The following is a 16,543-nucleotide window of genomic DNA, read 5'->3' as shown; positions in this document are numbered from 1 at the left end:
ACAACGGAAACGAGCTGATGAGGGAAACGAGCTGAACAACGGAAACGAGCTGATGAGGGAAACGATCTGAACGCCGGAAACGATCTGAACGACTGAAAAGAGCTGAACTACTGAAACGATCTGAACGACGGAAAAGAGCTGATGAGGGAAACGATATGAACGACGGAAACGATTTGAACGACTGAAACGAGCTGAACGACTGAAACGAGCTGAACGACTGAAAAGAGCTGAACGACTGAAACGATCTGAACGACGGAAAAGAGCTGATGAGGGAAACGATATGAACGACGGAAACGATCTGAACGACAGAAACGAGCTGAACGACTGAAACGAGCAAAACGACTGAAAAGAGCTGAACGACGGAAACGATCTGAACGACGGAAACGAGATGAACGACCTAAACGATCTGAACGACCGAAACGATCTGATCGACGGAAAAGAGATGAACGACTGAAACGATCTGAAAGACGGAAACGAGCTGAATGATGGAAACGATCTGAACGACCGAAACGATCTGAACGACGGAAACGACCTCATGACGGAAACGATCTGAACGACTGAAACGATCTGAACGACAGAAACGAGCTGAACGACAAACGATCTGAACGACTGAAACGAGCTGAATTACGGAAAAGAGCTGAACGACAAACGATCTGAACGACGGAAACGATCTGAACGACGGAAACGATCTGAACGACAGAAACGATCTGAACGACGGAAACGAGCTGAATTACGGAAACGATCTTAACGACTGAAACGTTCTGAATGACGGAAACGATCTGAACGACTGAAACGAGCTGAACGATGGGAACGATATGAACGACTGAAAAGAGCTGAACGACTGAAACGATCTGAACGACTGAAAAGAGCTGATGAGGGAAACGATCTGAACGACGGAAACGATCTGAACGACGGAAACGATCTGAACGACTGAAACGATCTGAACGACAGAAACGAGCTGAACGACAAACGATCTAAACGACAGAAACGATCTGAACGACGGAAACGAGCTGAATTACGGAAACGATCCGAACGACTGAAACGTTTTGAATGACGGAAACGATCTGAACGACGGAAAAGAGCTGATGAGGGAAACGATCTGAACGACTGAAACGATCTGAACGACTGAAACGATCTGAACGACTGAAACGATCTGAACGACGGAAGCGATCTGAACGACGGAAAAGAGCTGATGAGGGAAACGATCTGAACGACTGAAACGATCTGAACGACTAAAACGAGCTGAACGACTGAAGCGATCTGAACGACGGAAACGAGGTGAACGACTGAAACGAGCTGAACGACTGAAACGATCTGAACGACGGAAACGAGCTGAACGACAAACGATCTGAATGACGGAAACGATCTGAACGACTGAAACGATCTGAACGACCGAAGCGATCTCATGACGGAAACGATCTGAACGACGGAAACGAGCTGAACGACGGAAACGATCTGAACGACGGAAACGAGCTGAACGACTGAAACGAGCTGAACGACTGAAACGATCTGAACGACCGAAACGAGGTGAACGACTGAAACGATCTGAACGACTGAAACGATCTGAACGACGGAAACGATCTCATGACGGAAACGATCTGAACGACGGAAACGAGATGAACGACGGAAACGATCTGAACGACTGAAACGATCTGAACGACGGAAACGAGCTGAACGACTGAAACGATCTGAACGACTGAAACGATCTGAACGACGGAAACGATCTGAACGACTGAAATGAGCTGAACGACGGAAACGATCTGAACAACGGAAAAGAGCTGATGAGGGAAACGATCTGAACGACGGAAACGAGCTGAACAACGGAAACGAGCTGATGAGGGAAACGATCTGAACGACTGAAACGATCTGAACGACTGAAACGATCTGAACGACGGAAACGATCTGAACGACGGAAACGAGCTGATGAGGGAAACGAGCTGAACGACTGAAACGATCTGAACGACTGAAACGATCTGATGAGGGAAACGATATGAACGACGGAAAAGAGCTGATGAGGGAAACGATATGAACGACGGAAACGATCTGAACAACGGAAAAGAGCTGATGAGGGAAACGAGCTGAACAACGGAAAAGAGCTGATGAGGGAAACGAGCTGAACGACTGAAACGATCTGAACGACTGAAACGATCTGAACGACGGAAACGATTTGAACGACTGAAACGATCTGAACGACGGAAACGATCTGAACGACTGAAACGATCTGAACGACGGAAACGAGGTGAACGACTGAAACGATCTGAACGACTGAAACGATCTGAACGACGGAAACGAGCTGAACGACAAACGATCTGAATGACGGAAACGATCTCATGACTGAAACGATCTGAACGACTGAAACGATCTGAACAACGGAAAAGAGCTGATGAGGGAAACGAGCTGAACAACGGAAACGAGCTGATGAGGGAAACGATCTGAACGCCGGAAACGATCTGAACGACTGAAAAGAGCTGAACTACTGAAACGATCTGAACGACGGAAAAGAGCTGATGAGGGAAACGATTTGAACGACGGAAACGATTTGAACGACTGAAACGAGCTGAACGACTGAAACGAGCTGAACGACTGAAACGATCTGAACGACGGAAGCGATCTGAACGACGGAAAAGAGCTGATGAGGGAAACGATCTGAACGACTGAAACGATCTGAACGACTAAAACGAGCTGAACGACTGAAGCGATCTGAACGACGGAAACGAGGTGAACGACTGAAACGATCTGAACGACTGAAACGATCTGAACGACGGAAACGAGCTGAACGACTGAAACGAGATGAACGACGGAAACGATCTGAACGACGGAAACGAGATGAACGACGGAAACGATCTGAACGACGGAAACGATCTGAACGACGGAAACGATCTGAACGACTGAAATGATCTGAACGACTGAAACGATCTGAACGACGGACACGAGGTGAACGACTGAAACGAGCTGAACGACTGAAATGATCTGAACGACTGAAACGATCTGAACGACGGACACGAGGTGAACGACTGAAACGAGCTGAACGACTGAAACGATCTGAACGACCGAAACGAGGTGAACGACTGAAACGATCTGAACGACTGAAACGATCTGAACGACGGAAACGATCTCATGACGGAAACGATCTGAACGACGGAAACGAGATGAACGACGGAAACGATCTGAACGACTGAAACGATCTGAACGACGGAAACGAGCTGAACGACTGAAACGATCTGAACGACTGAAACGATCTGAACGACGGAAACGATCTGAACGACTGAAATGAGCTGAACGACGGAAACGATCTGAACAACGGAAAAGAGCTGATGAGGGAAACGATCTGAACGACGGAAACGAGCTGAACAACGGAAACGAGCTGATGAGGGAAACGATCTGAACGACTGAAACGATCTGAACGACTGAAACGATCTGAACGACGGAAACGATCTGAACGACGGAAACGAGCTGATGAGGGAAACGAGCTGAACGACTGAAACGATCTGAACGACTGAAACGATCTGAACGACGGAAACGATCTGAACAACGGAAAAGAGCTGATGAGGGAAACGAGCTGAACAACGGAAAAGAGCTGATGAGGGAAACGAGCTGAACAACGGAAACGAGCTGATGAGGGAAACGATCTGAACGCCGGAAACGATCTGAACGACTGAAAAGAGCTGAACTACTGAAACGATCTGAACGACGGAAAAGAGCTGATGAGGGAAACGATTTGAACGACGGAAACGATTTGAACGACTGAAACGAGCTGAACGACTGAAACGAGCTGAACGACTGAAACGATCTGAACGACGGAAGCGATCTGAACGACGGAAAAGAGCTGATGAGGGAAACGATCTGAACGACTGAAACGATCTGAACGACTAAAACGAGCTGAACGACTGAAGCGATCTGAACGACGGAAACGAGGTGAACGACTGAAACGATCTGAACGACTGAAACGATCTGAACGACGGAAACGAGCTGAACGACTGAAACGAGATGAACGACGGAAACGATCTGAACGACGGAAACGAGATGAACGACGGAAACGATCTGAACGACGGAAACGATCTGAACGACGGAAACGATCTGAACGACGGAAACGATCTCATGACGGAAACGATCTGAACGACTGAAACGATCTGAACGACGGACACGAGGTGAACGACTGAAACGAGCTGAACGACTGAAACGATCTGAACGACCGAAACGAGGTGAACGACTGAAACGATCTGAACGACTGAAACGATCTGAACGACGGAAACGATCTCATGACGGAAACGATCTGAACGACGGAAACGAGATGAACGACGGAAACGATCTGAACGACTGAAACGATCTGAACGACGGAAACGAGCTGAACGACTGAAACGATCTGAACGACTGAAACGATCTGAACGACGAAAACGATCTGAACGACTGAAATGAGCTGAACGACGGAAACGATCTGAACAACGGAAAAGAGCTGATGAGGGAAACGATCTGAACGACGGAAACGAGCTGAACAACGGAAACGAGCTGATGAGGGAAACGATCTGAACGACTGAAACGATCTGAACGACTGAAACGATCTGAACGACGGAAACGATCTGAACGACGGAAACGAGCTGATGAGGGAAACGAGCTGAACGACTGAAACGATCTGAACGACTGAAACGATCTGATGAGGGAAACGATATGAACGACGGAAAAGAGCTGATGAGGGAAACGATATGAACGACGGAAACGATCTGAACAACGGAAAAGAGCTGATGAGGGAAACGAGCTGAACAACGGAAAAGAGCTGATGAGGGAAACGAGCTGAACGACTGAAACGATCTGAACGACTGAAACGATCTGATGAGGGAAACGATATGAACGACGGAAAAGAGCTGATGAGGGAAACGATATGAACGATGGAAACGAGCTGAACAACGGAAACGAGCTGATGAGGGAAACGAGCTGAACAACGGAAACGAGCTGAACGACGGAAACGATCTGAACGACGGAAACGAGCTGATGAGGGAAACGAGCTGAACGACTGAAACGATCTGAACGACTGAAACGATCTGATGAGGGAAACGATATGAACGACGGAAAAGAGCTGATGAGGGAAACGATATGAACGACGGAAACGATCTGAACAACGGAAAAGAGCTGATGAGGGAAACGAGCTGAACAACGGAAAAGAGCTGATGAGGGAAACGAGCTGAACAACGGAAACGAGCTGATGAGGGAAACGATCTGAACGCCGGAAACGATCTGAACGACTGAAAAGAGCTGAACTACTGAAACGATCTGAACGACGGAAAAGAGCTGATGAGGGAAACGATTTGAACGACGGAAACGATTTGAACGACTGAAACGAGCTGAACGACTGAAACGAGCTGAACGACTGAAACGATCTGAACGACGGAAGCGATCTGAACGACGGAAAAGAGCTGATGAGGGAAACGATCTGAACGACTGAAACGATCTGAACGACTAAAACGAGCTGAACGACTGAAGCGATCTGAACGACGGAAACGAGGTGAACGACTGAAACGATCTGAACGACTGAAACGATCTGAACGACGGAAACGAGCTGAACGACTGAAACGAGATGAACGACGGAAACGATCTGAACGACGGAAACGAGATGAACGACGGAAACGATCTGAACGACGGAAACGATCTGAACGACGGAAACGATCTGAACGACGGAAACGATCTGAACGACTGAAATGATCTGAACGACTGAAACGATCTGAACGACGGACACGAGGTGAACGACTGAAACGAGCTGAACGACTGAAACGATCTGAACGACCGAAACGAGGTGAACGACTGAAACGATCTGAACGACTGAAACGATCTGAACGACGGAAACGATCTCATGACGGAAACGATCTGAACGACGGAAACGAGATGAACGACGGAAACGATCTGAACGACTGAAACGATCTGAACGACGGAAACGAGCTGAACGACTGAAACGATCTGAACGACTGAAACGATCTGAACGACGGAAACGATCTGAACGACTGAAATGAGCTGAACGACGGAAACGATCTGAACAACGGAAAAGAGCTGATGAGGGAAACGATCTGAACGACGGAAACGAGCTGAACAACGGAAACGAGCTGATGAGGGAAACGATCTGAACGACTGAAACGATCTGAACGACTGAAACGATCTGAACGACGGAAACGATCTGAACGACGGAAACGAGCTGATGAGGGAAACGAGCTGAACGACTGAAACGATCTGAACGACTGAAACGATCTGATGAGGGAAACGATATGAACGACGGAAAAGAGCTGATGAGGGAAACGATATGAACGACGGAAACGATCTGAACAACGGAAAAGAGCTGATGAGGGAAACGAGCTGAACAACGGAAAAGAGCTGATGAGGGAAACGAGCTGAACAACGGAAACGAGCTGATGAGGGAAACGATCTGAACGCCGGAAACGATCTGAACGACTGAAAAGAGCTGAACTACTGAAACGATCTGAACGACGGAAAAGAGCTGATGAGGGAAACGATTTGAACGACGGAAACGATTTGAACGACTGAAACGAGCTGAACGACTGAAACGAGCTGAACGACTGAAACGATCTGAACGACGGAAGCGATCTGAACGACGGAAAAGAGCTGATGAGGGAAACGATCTGAACGACTGAAACGATCTGAACGACTAAAACGAGCTGAACGACTGAAGCGATCTGAACGACGGAAACGAGGTGAACGACTGAAACGATCTGAACGACTGAAACGATCTGAACGACGGAAACGAGCTGAACGACTGAAACGAGATGAACGACGGAAACGATCTGAACGACGGAAACGAGATGAACGACGGAAACGATCTGAACGACGGAAACGATCTGAACGACGGAAACGATCTGAACGACGGAAACGATCTCATGACGGAAACGATCTGAACGACTGAAACGATCTGAACGACGGACACGAGGTGAACGACTGAAACGAGCTGAACGACTGAAACGATCTGAACGACCGAAACGAGGTGAACGACTGAAACGATCTGAACGACTGAAACGATCTGAACGACGGAAACGATCTCATGACGGAAACGATCTGAACGACGGAAACGAGATGAACGACGGAAACGATCTGAACGACTGAAACGATCTGAACGACGGAAACGAGCTGAACGACTGAAACGATCTGAACGACTGAAACGATCTGAACGACGGAAACGATCTGAACGACTGAAATGAGCTGAACGACGGAAACGATCTGAACAACGGAAAAGAGCTGATGAGGGAAACGATCTGAACGACGGAAACGAGCTGAACAACGGAAACGAGCTGATGAGGGAAACGATCTGAACGACTGAAACGATCTGAACGACTGAAACGATCTGAACGACGGAAACGATCTGAACGACGGAAACGAGCTGATGAGGGAAACGATATGAACGACGGAAAAGAGCTGATGAGGGAAACGATATGAACGACGGAAACGATCTGAACAACGGAAAAGAGCTGATGAGGGAAACGAGCTGAACAACGGAAAAGAGCTGATGAGGGAAACGAGCTGAACGACTGAAACGATCTGAACGACTGAAACGATCTGATGAGGGAAACGATATGAACGACGGAAAAGAGCTGATGAGGGAAACGATATGAACGATGGAAACGAGCTGAACAACGGAAACGAGCTGATGAGGGAAACGAGCTGAACAACGGAAACGAGCTGAACGACGGAAACGATCTGAACGACGGAAACGAGCTGATGAGGGAAACGAGCTGAACGACTGAAACGATCTGAACGACTGAAACGATCTGATGAGGGAAACGATATGAACGACGGAAAAGAGCTGATGAGGGAAACGATATGAACGATGGAAACGAGCTGAACAACGGAAACGAGCTGATGAGGGAAACGAGCTGAACAACGGAAACGAGCTGAACGACGGAAACGATCTGAACGACGGAAACGAGCTGATGAGGGAAACGAGCTGAACGACTGAAACGATCTGAACGACTGAAACGATCTGATGAGGGAAACGATATGAACGACGGAAAAGAGCTGATGAGGGAAACGATATGAACGACGGAAACGATCTGAACAACGGAAAAGAGCTGATGAGGGAAACGAGCTGAACAACGGAAAAGAGCTGATGAGGGAAACGAGCTGAACAACGGAAACGAGCTGATGAGGGAAACGATCTGAACGCCGGAAACGATCTGAACGACTGAAAAGAGCTGAACTACTGAAACGATCTGAACGACGGAAAAGAGCTGATGAGGGAAACGATTTGAACGACGGAAACGATTTGAACGACTGAAACGAGCTGAACGACTGAAACGAGCTGAACGACTGAAACGATCTGAACGACGGAAGCGATCTGAACGACGGAAAAGAGCTGATGAGGGAAACGATCTGAACGACTGAAACGATCTGAACGACTAAAACGAGCTGAACGACTGAAGCGATCTGAACGACGGAAACGAGGTGAACGACTGAAACGATCTGAACGACTGAAACGATCTGAACGACGGAAACGAGCTGAACGACTGAAACGAGATGAACGACGGAAACGATCTGAACGACGGAAACGAGATGAACGACGGAAACGATCTGAACGACGGAAACGATCTGAACGACGGAAACGATCTGAACGACTGAAATGATCTGAACGACTGAAACGATCTGAACGACGGACACGAGGTGAACGACTGAAACGAGCTGAACGACTGAAACGATCTGAACGACCGAAACGAGGTGAACGACCGAAACGATCTGAACGACTGAAACGATCTGAACGACGGAAACGATCTCATGACGGAAACGATCTGAACGACGGAAACGAGATGAACGACGGAAACGATCTGAACGACTGAAACGATCTGAACGACGGAAACGAGCTGAACGACTGAAACGATCTGAACGACTGAAACGATCTGAACGACGGAAACGATCTGAACGACTGAAATGAGCTGAACGACGGAAACGATCTGAACAACGGAAAAGAGCTGATGAGGGAAACGATCTGAACGACGGAAACGAGCTGAACAACGGAAACGAGCTGATGAGGGAAACGATCTGAACGACTGAAACGATCTGAACGACTGAAACGATCTGAACGACGGAAACGATCTGAACGACGGAAACGAGCTGATGAGGGAAACGAGCTGAACGACGGAAAAGAGCTGATGAGGGAAACGATATGAACGACGGAAACGATCTGAACGACGGAAAAGAGCTGATGAGGGAAACGATATGAACGACGGAAACGATCTGAACAACGGAAAAGAGCTGATGAGGGAAACGAGCTGAACAACGGAAAAGAGCTGATGAGGGAAACGAGCTGAACGACTGAAACGATCTGAACGACTGAAACGATCTGATGAGGGAAACGATATGAACGACGGAAAAGAGCTGATGAGGGAAACGATATGAACGATGGAAACGAGCTGAACAACGGAAACGAGCTGATGAGGGAAACGAGCTGAACAACGGAAACGAGCTGATGAGGGAAACGATCTGAACGCCGGAAACGATCTGAACGACTGAAAAGAGCTGAACTACTGAAACGATCTGAACGACGGAAAAGAGCTGATGAGGGAAACGATATGAACGACGGAAACGATTTGAACGACTGAAACGAGCTGAACGACTGAAACGAGCTGAACGACTGAAAAGAGCTGAACGACTGAAACGATCTGAACGACGGAAAAGAGCTGATGAGGGAAACGATATGAACGACGGAAACGATCTGAACGACAGAAACGAGCTGAACGACTGAAACGAGCAAAACGACTGAAAAGAGCTGAACGACGGAAACGATCTGAACGACGGAAACGAGATGAACGACCTAAACGATCTGAACGACCGAAACGATCTGATCGACGGAAAAGAGATGAACGACTGAAACGATCTGAAAGACGGAAACGAGCTGAATGATGGAAACGATCTGAACGACCGAAACTATCTGAACGACGGAAACGACCTCATGACGGAAACGATCTGAACGACTGAAACGATCTGAACGACAGAAACGAGCTGAACGACAAACGATCTGAACGACTGAAACGAGCTGAATTACGGAAAAGAGCTGAACGACAAACGATCTGAACGACGGAAACGATCTGAACGACGGAAACGATCTGAACGACAGAAACGATCTGAACGACGGAAACGAGCTGAATTACGGAAACGATCTTAACGACTGAAACGTTCTGAATGACGGAAACGATCTGAACGACGGAAAAGAGCTGATGAGGGAAACGATCTGAAACGATCTGAACGACGGAAACGATCTGAACGACTGAAACGAGCTGAATTACGGAAACGATCTGAACGACTGAAACGATCTGAATGACGGTAAAGAGCTGAACGACTGAAACGATCTGAACGACTGAAACGAGCTGAACGATGGGAACGATATGAACGACTGAAAAGAGCTGAACGACTGAAACGATCTGAACGACTGAAAAGAGCTGATGAGGGAAACGATCTGAACGACGGAAACGATCTGAACGACGGAAACGATCTGAACGACTGAAACGATCTGAACGACAGAAACGAGCTGAACGACAAACGATCTAAACGACAGAAACGATCTGAACGACGGAAACGAGCTGAATTACGGAAACGATCCCAACGACTGAAACGTTTTGAATGACGGAAACGATCTGAACGACGGAAAAGAGCTGATGAGGGAAACGATCTGAACGACTGAAACGATCTGAACGACTGAAACGATCTGAACGACGGAAGCGATCTGAACGACGGAAAAGAGCTGATGAGGGAAACGATCTGAACGACTGAAACGATCTGAACGACTAAAACGAGCTGAACGACTGAAGCGATCTGAACGACGGAAACGAGGTGAACGACTGAAACGATCTGAACGACTGAAACGATCTGAATGACGGAAACGATCTGAACGACTGAAACGATCTGAACGACCGAAGCGATCTCATGACGGAAACGATCTGAACGACGGAAACGAGATGAACGACGGAAACGATCTGAATGACGGAAACAATCTGAACGACTGAAACGAGCTGAACGACGGAAACGATCTGAACGACGGAAACGAGATGAACGACCTAAACGATCTGAACGACGGAAACGAGCTGAACAACGGAAACGAGCTGATGAGGGAAACGAGCTGAACGACTGAAACGATCTGAACGACTGAAACGATCTGATGAGGGAAACGATATGAACGACGGAAAAGAGCTGATGAGGGAAACGATATGAACGACGGAAACGATCTGAACAACGGAAAAGAGCTGATGAGGGAAACGAGCTGAACAACGGAAAAGAGCTGATGAGGGAAACGAGCTGAACGACTGAAACGATCTGAACGACTGAAACGATCTGATGAGGGAAACGATATGAACGACGGAAAAGAGCTGATGAGGGAAACGATATGAACGATGGAAACGAGCTGAACAACGGAAACGAGCTGATGAGGGAAACGATCTGAACGCCGGAAACGATCTGAACGACTGAAAAGAGCTGAACTACTGAAACGATCTGAACGACGGAAAAGAGCTGATGAGGGAAACGATATGAACGACGGAAACGATTTGAACGACTGAAACGAGCTGAACGACTGAAACGAGCTGAACGACTGAAAAGAGCTGAACGACTGAAACGATCTGAACGACGGAAAAGAGCTGATGAGGGAAACGATATGAACGACGGAAACGATCTGAACGACAGAAACGAGCTGAACGACTGAAACGAGCAAAACGACTGAAAAGAGCTGAACGACGGAAACGATCTGAACGACGGAAACGAGATGAACGACCTAAACGATCTGAACGACCGAAACGATCTGATCGACGGAAAAGAGATGAACGACTGAAACGATCTGAAAGACGGAAACGAGCTGAATGATGGAAACGATCTGAACGACCGAAACTATCTGAACGACGGAAACGACCTCATGACGGAAACGATCTGAACGACTGAAACGATCTGAACGACAGAAACGAGCTGAACGACAAACGATCTGAACGACTGAAACGAGCTGAATTACGGAAAAGAGCTGAACGACAAACGATCTGAACGACGGAAACGATCTGAACGACGGAAACGATCTGAACGACAGAAACGATCTGAACGACGGAAACGAGCTGAATTACGGAAACGATCTTAACGACTGAAACGTTCTGAATGACGGAAACGATCTGAACGACGGAAAAGAGCTGATGAGGGAAACGATCTGAAACGATCTGAACGACGGAAACGATCTGAACGACTGAAACGAGCTGAATTACGGAAACGATCTGAACGACTGAAACGATCTGAATGACGGTAAAGAGCTGAACGACTGAAACGATCTGAACGACTGAAACGAGCTGAACGATGGGAACGATATGAACGACTGAAAAGAGCTGAACGACTGAAACGATCTGAACGACTGAAAAGAGCTGATGAGGGAAACGATCTGAACGACGGAAACGATCTGAACGACGGAAACGATCTGAACGACTGAAACGATCTGAACGACAGAAACGAGCTGAACGACAAACGATCTAAACGACAGAAACGATCTGAACGACGGAAACGAGCTGAATTACGGAAACGATCCCAACGACTGAAACGTTTTGAATGACGGAAACGATCTGAACGACGGAAAAGAGCTGATGAGGGAAACGATCTGAACGACTGAAACGATCTGAACGACTGAAACGAGCTGAACGACTGAAGCGATCTGAACGACGGAAACGAGGTAACGACTGAAACGATCTGAACGACTGAAACGATCTGAACGACGGAAACGAGCTGAACGACAAACGATCTGAATGACGGAAACGATCTGAACGACTGAAACGATCTGAACGACCGAAGCGATCTCATGACGGAAACGATCTGAACGACGGAAACGAGATGAACGACGGAAACGATCTGAATGACGGAAACAATCTGAACGACTGAAACGAGCTGAACGACGGAAACGATCTGAACGACGGAAACGAGATGAACGACCTAAACGATCTGAACGACGGAAACGAGCTGAACAACGGAAACGAGCTGATGAGGGAAACGAGCTGAACGACAAACGATCTGAATGACGGACACGATCTGAACGACTGAAACGATCTGAACGACGGAAACGATCTGAACGACTGAAACGATCTGAACGACGGAAACGAGATGAACGACTGAAACGATCTGAACGACGGAAAAGAGCTGAACGACAAACGATCTGAACGACGGAAACGATCTGAACGACGGAAACGATCTGAACGACAGAAACGATCTGAACGACGGAAACGAGCTGAATTACGGAAACGATCTTAACGACTGAAACGTTCTGAATGACGGAAACGATCTGAACGACTGAAACGATCTGAACGACGGAAACGATCTCATGACGGAAACGATCTGAACGACGGAAACGAGATGAACGACGGAAACGATCTGAACGACTGAAACGATCTGAACGACGGAAACGAGCTGAACGACTGAAACGATCTGAACGACTGAAACGATCTGAACGACGGAAACGATCTGAACGACTGAAATGAGCTGAACGACGGAAACGATCTGAACAACGGAAAAGAGCTGATGAGGGAAACGATCTGAACGACGGAAACGAGCTGAACAACGGAAACGAGCTGATGAGGGAAACGATCTGAACGACTGAAACGATCTGAACGACTGAAACGATCTGAACGACGGAAACGATCTGAACGACGGAAACGAGCTGATGAGGGAAACGAGCTGAACGACTGAAACGATCTGAACGACTGAAACGATCTGATGAGGGAAACGATATGAACGACGGAAAAGAGCTGATGAGGGAAACGATATGAACGACGGAAACGATCTGAACAACGGAAAAGAGCTGATGAGGGAAACGAGCTGAACAACGGAAAAGAGCTGATGAGGGAAACGAGCTGAACGACTGAAACGATCTGAACGACTGAAACGATCTGAACGACGGAAACGATTTGAACGACTGAAACGATCTGAACGACGGAAACGATCTGAACGACTGAAACGATCTGAACGACGGAAACGAGGTGAACGACTGAAACGATCTGAACGACGGAAACGAGGTGAACGACTGAAACGATCTGAACGACTGAAACGATCTGAACGACGGAAACGAGCTGAACGACAAACGATCTGAATGACGGAAACGATCTCATGACTGAAACGATCTGAACGACTGAAACGATCTGAACAACGGAAAAGAGCTGATGAGGGAAACGAGCTGAACAACGGAAACGAGCTGATGAGGGAAACGATCTGAACGCCGGAAACGATCTGAACGACTGAAAAGAGCTGAACTACTGAAACGATCTGAACGACGGAAAAGAGCTGATGAGGGAAACGATTTGAACGACGGAAACGATTTGAACGACTGAAACGAGCTGAACGACTGAAACGAGCTGAACGACTGAAACGACCTGAACGACGGAAGCGATCTGAACGACGGAAAAGAGCTGATGAGGGAAACGATCTGAACGACTGAAACGATCTGAACGACTAAAACGAGCTGAACGACTGAAGCGATCTGAACGACGGAAACGAGGTGAACGACTGAAACGATCTGAACGACTGAAACGATCTGAACGACGGAAACGAGCTGAACGACTGAAACGAGATGAACGACGGAAACGATCTGAACGACGGAAACGAGATGAACGACCTAAACGATCTGAACGACGGAAACGATCTGATCGACGGAAAAGAGATGAACGACCGAAACGAGATGAACGACGGAAACGATCTGAACGACGGAAACGAGATGAACGACCTAAACGATCTGAACGACGGAAACGAACTGAAAGACTGAAACGATCTGAACGACAGAAGAGATCTGAACGACTGAAACGATCTGAACGACGGAAATGATCTGAACGACGTAAACGAGCTGAACGACAAACGATCTGAATGACGGAAACGATCTCATGACGGAAACGATCTGAACGACGGAAACGAGATGAACGACGGAAACGATCTGAACGACTGAAACGATCTGAACGACGGAAACGAGCTGAACGACTGAAACGATCTGAACGACTGAAACGATCTGAACGACGGAAACGATCTGAACGACTGAAACGATCTGAACGACTGAAACGAGCTGAACGACAAACGATCTGAACGACAGAAACGAGGTGAACGACTGAAACGAGCTGAACGACAAACGATCTGAATGACGGACACGATCTGAACGACTGAAACGATCTGAACGACGGAAACGATCTGAACGACTGAAACGATCTGAACGACGGAAACGAGATGAACGACTGAAACGATCTGAACGACGGAAACGAGATGAACGACGGAAACGATCTGAACGACGGAAACGATCTGAACGACGGAAAAGAGCTGATGAGGGAAACGATCTGAACGACTGAAACGATCTGAACGACTGAAACGATCTGAACGACGGAAACGATCTGAACGACGGAAACGAGCTGAACGACTGAAACGATCTGAACGACTGAAACGATCTGAACGACGGAAACGATCTGAACGACTGAAACGATCTGAACGACTGAAACGATCTGAACGACGGAAACGATCTCATGACGGAAACGATCTGAACGACGGAAACGATCTGAACGACTGAAATGATCTGAACGACTGAAACGATCTGAACGACGGACACGAGGTGAACGACTGAAACGAGCTGAACGACTGAAACGATCTGAACGACGGAAACGAGGTGAACGACTGAAACGATCTGAACGACTGAAACGATCTGAACGACGGAAACGATCTCATGACGGAAACGATCTGAACGACGGAAACGAGATGAACGACGGAAACGATCTGAACGACTGAAACGATCTGAACGACGGAAACGAGCTGAACGACTGAAACGATCTGAACGACTGAAACGATCTGAACGACAAACGATCTGAACGACTGAAACGATCTGAACGACGGAAACGATCTGAACGACGGAAACGAGCTGAACGACGGAAAAGAGCTGATGAGGGAAACGATCTGAACGACTGAAACGATCTGAACGACTGAAACGATCTGAACGACGGAAACGATCTGAACAACTGAAACGATCTGAACGACGGAAACGATCTCATGACGGAAACGATCTGAACGACGGAAACGATCTGAACGAATGAAATGATCTGAACGACTGAAACGATCTGAACGACGGACACGAGGTGAACGACTGAAACGAGCTGAACGATGGGAACGATATGAACGACTGAAAAGAGCTGAACGACTGAAACGATCTGAACGACTGAAAAGAGCTGATGAGGGAAACGATCTGAACGACGGAAACGATCTGAACGACGGAAACGATCTGAACGACTGAAACGATCTGAACGACAGAAACGAGCTGAACGACAAACGATCTAAACGACAGAAACGATCTGAACGACGGAAACGAGCTGAATTACGGAAACGATCTGAACGACTGAAACGATCTGAACGACTGAAACGATCTGAACGACGGAAGCGATCTGAACGACGGAAAAGAGCTGATGAGGGAAACGATCTGAACGACTGAAACGATCTGAACGACTAAAACGAGCTGAACGACTGAAGCGATCTGAACGACGGAAACGAGGTGAACGACTGAAACGATCTGAACGACTGAAACGATCTGAAC

The sequence above is a fragment of the Blennius ocellaris genome (assembly GCF_963422515.1).
Source record: "Blennius ocellaris genome assembly, contig: SUPER_5_unloc_1, whole genome shotgun sequence".
Lineage (NCBI taxonomy): Eukaryota > Metazoa > Chordata > Actinopteri > Blenniiformes > Blenniidae > Blennius > Blennius ocellaris.
This window is presented reverse-complemented; position numbering follows the sequence as displayed.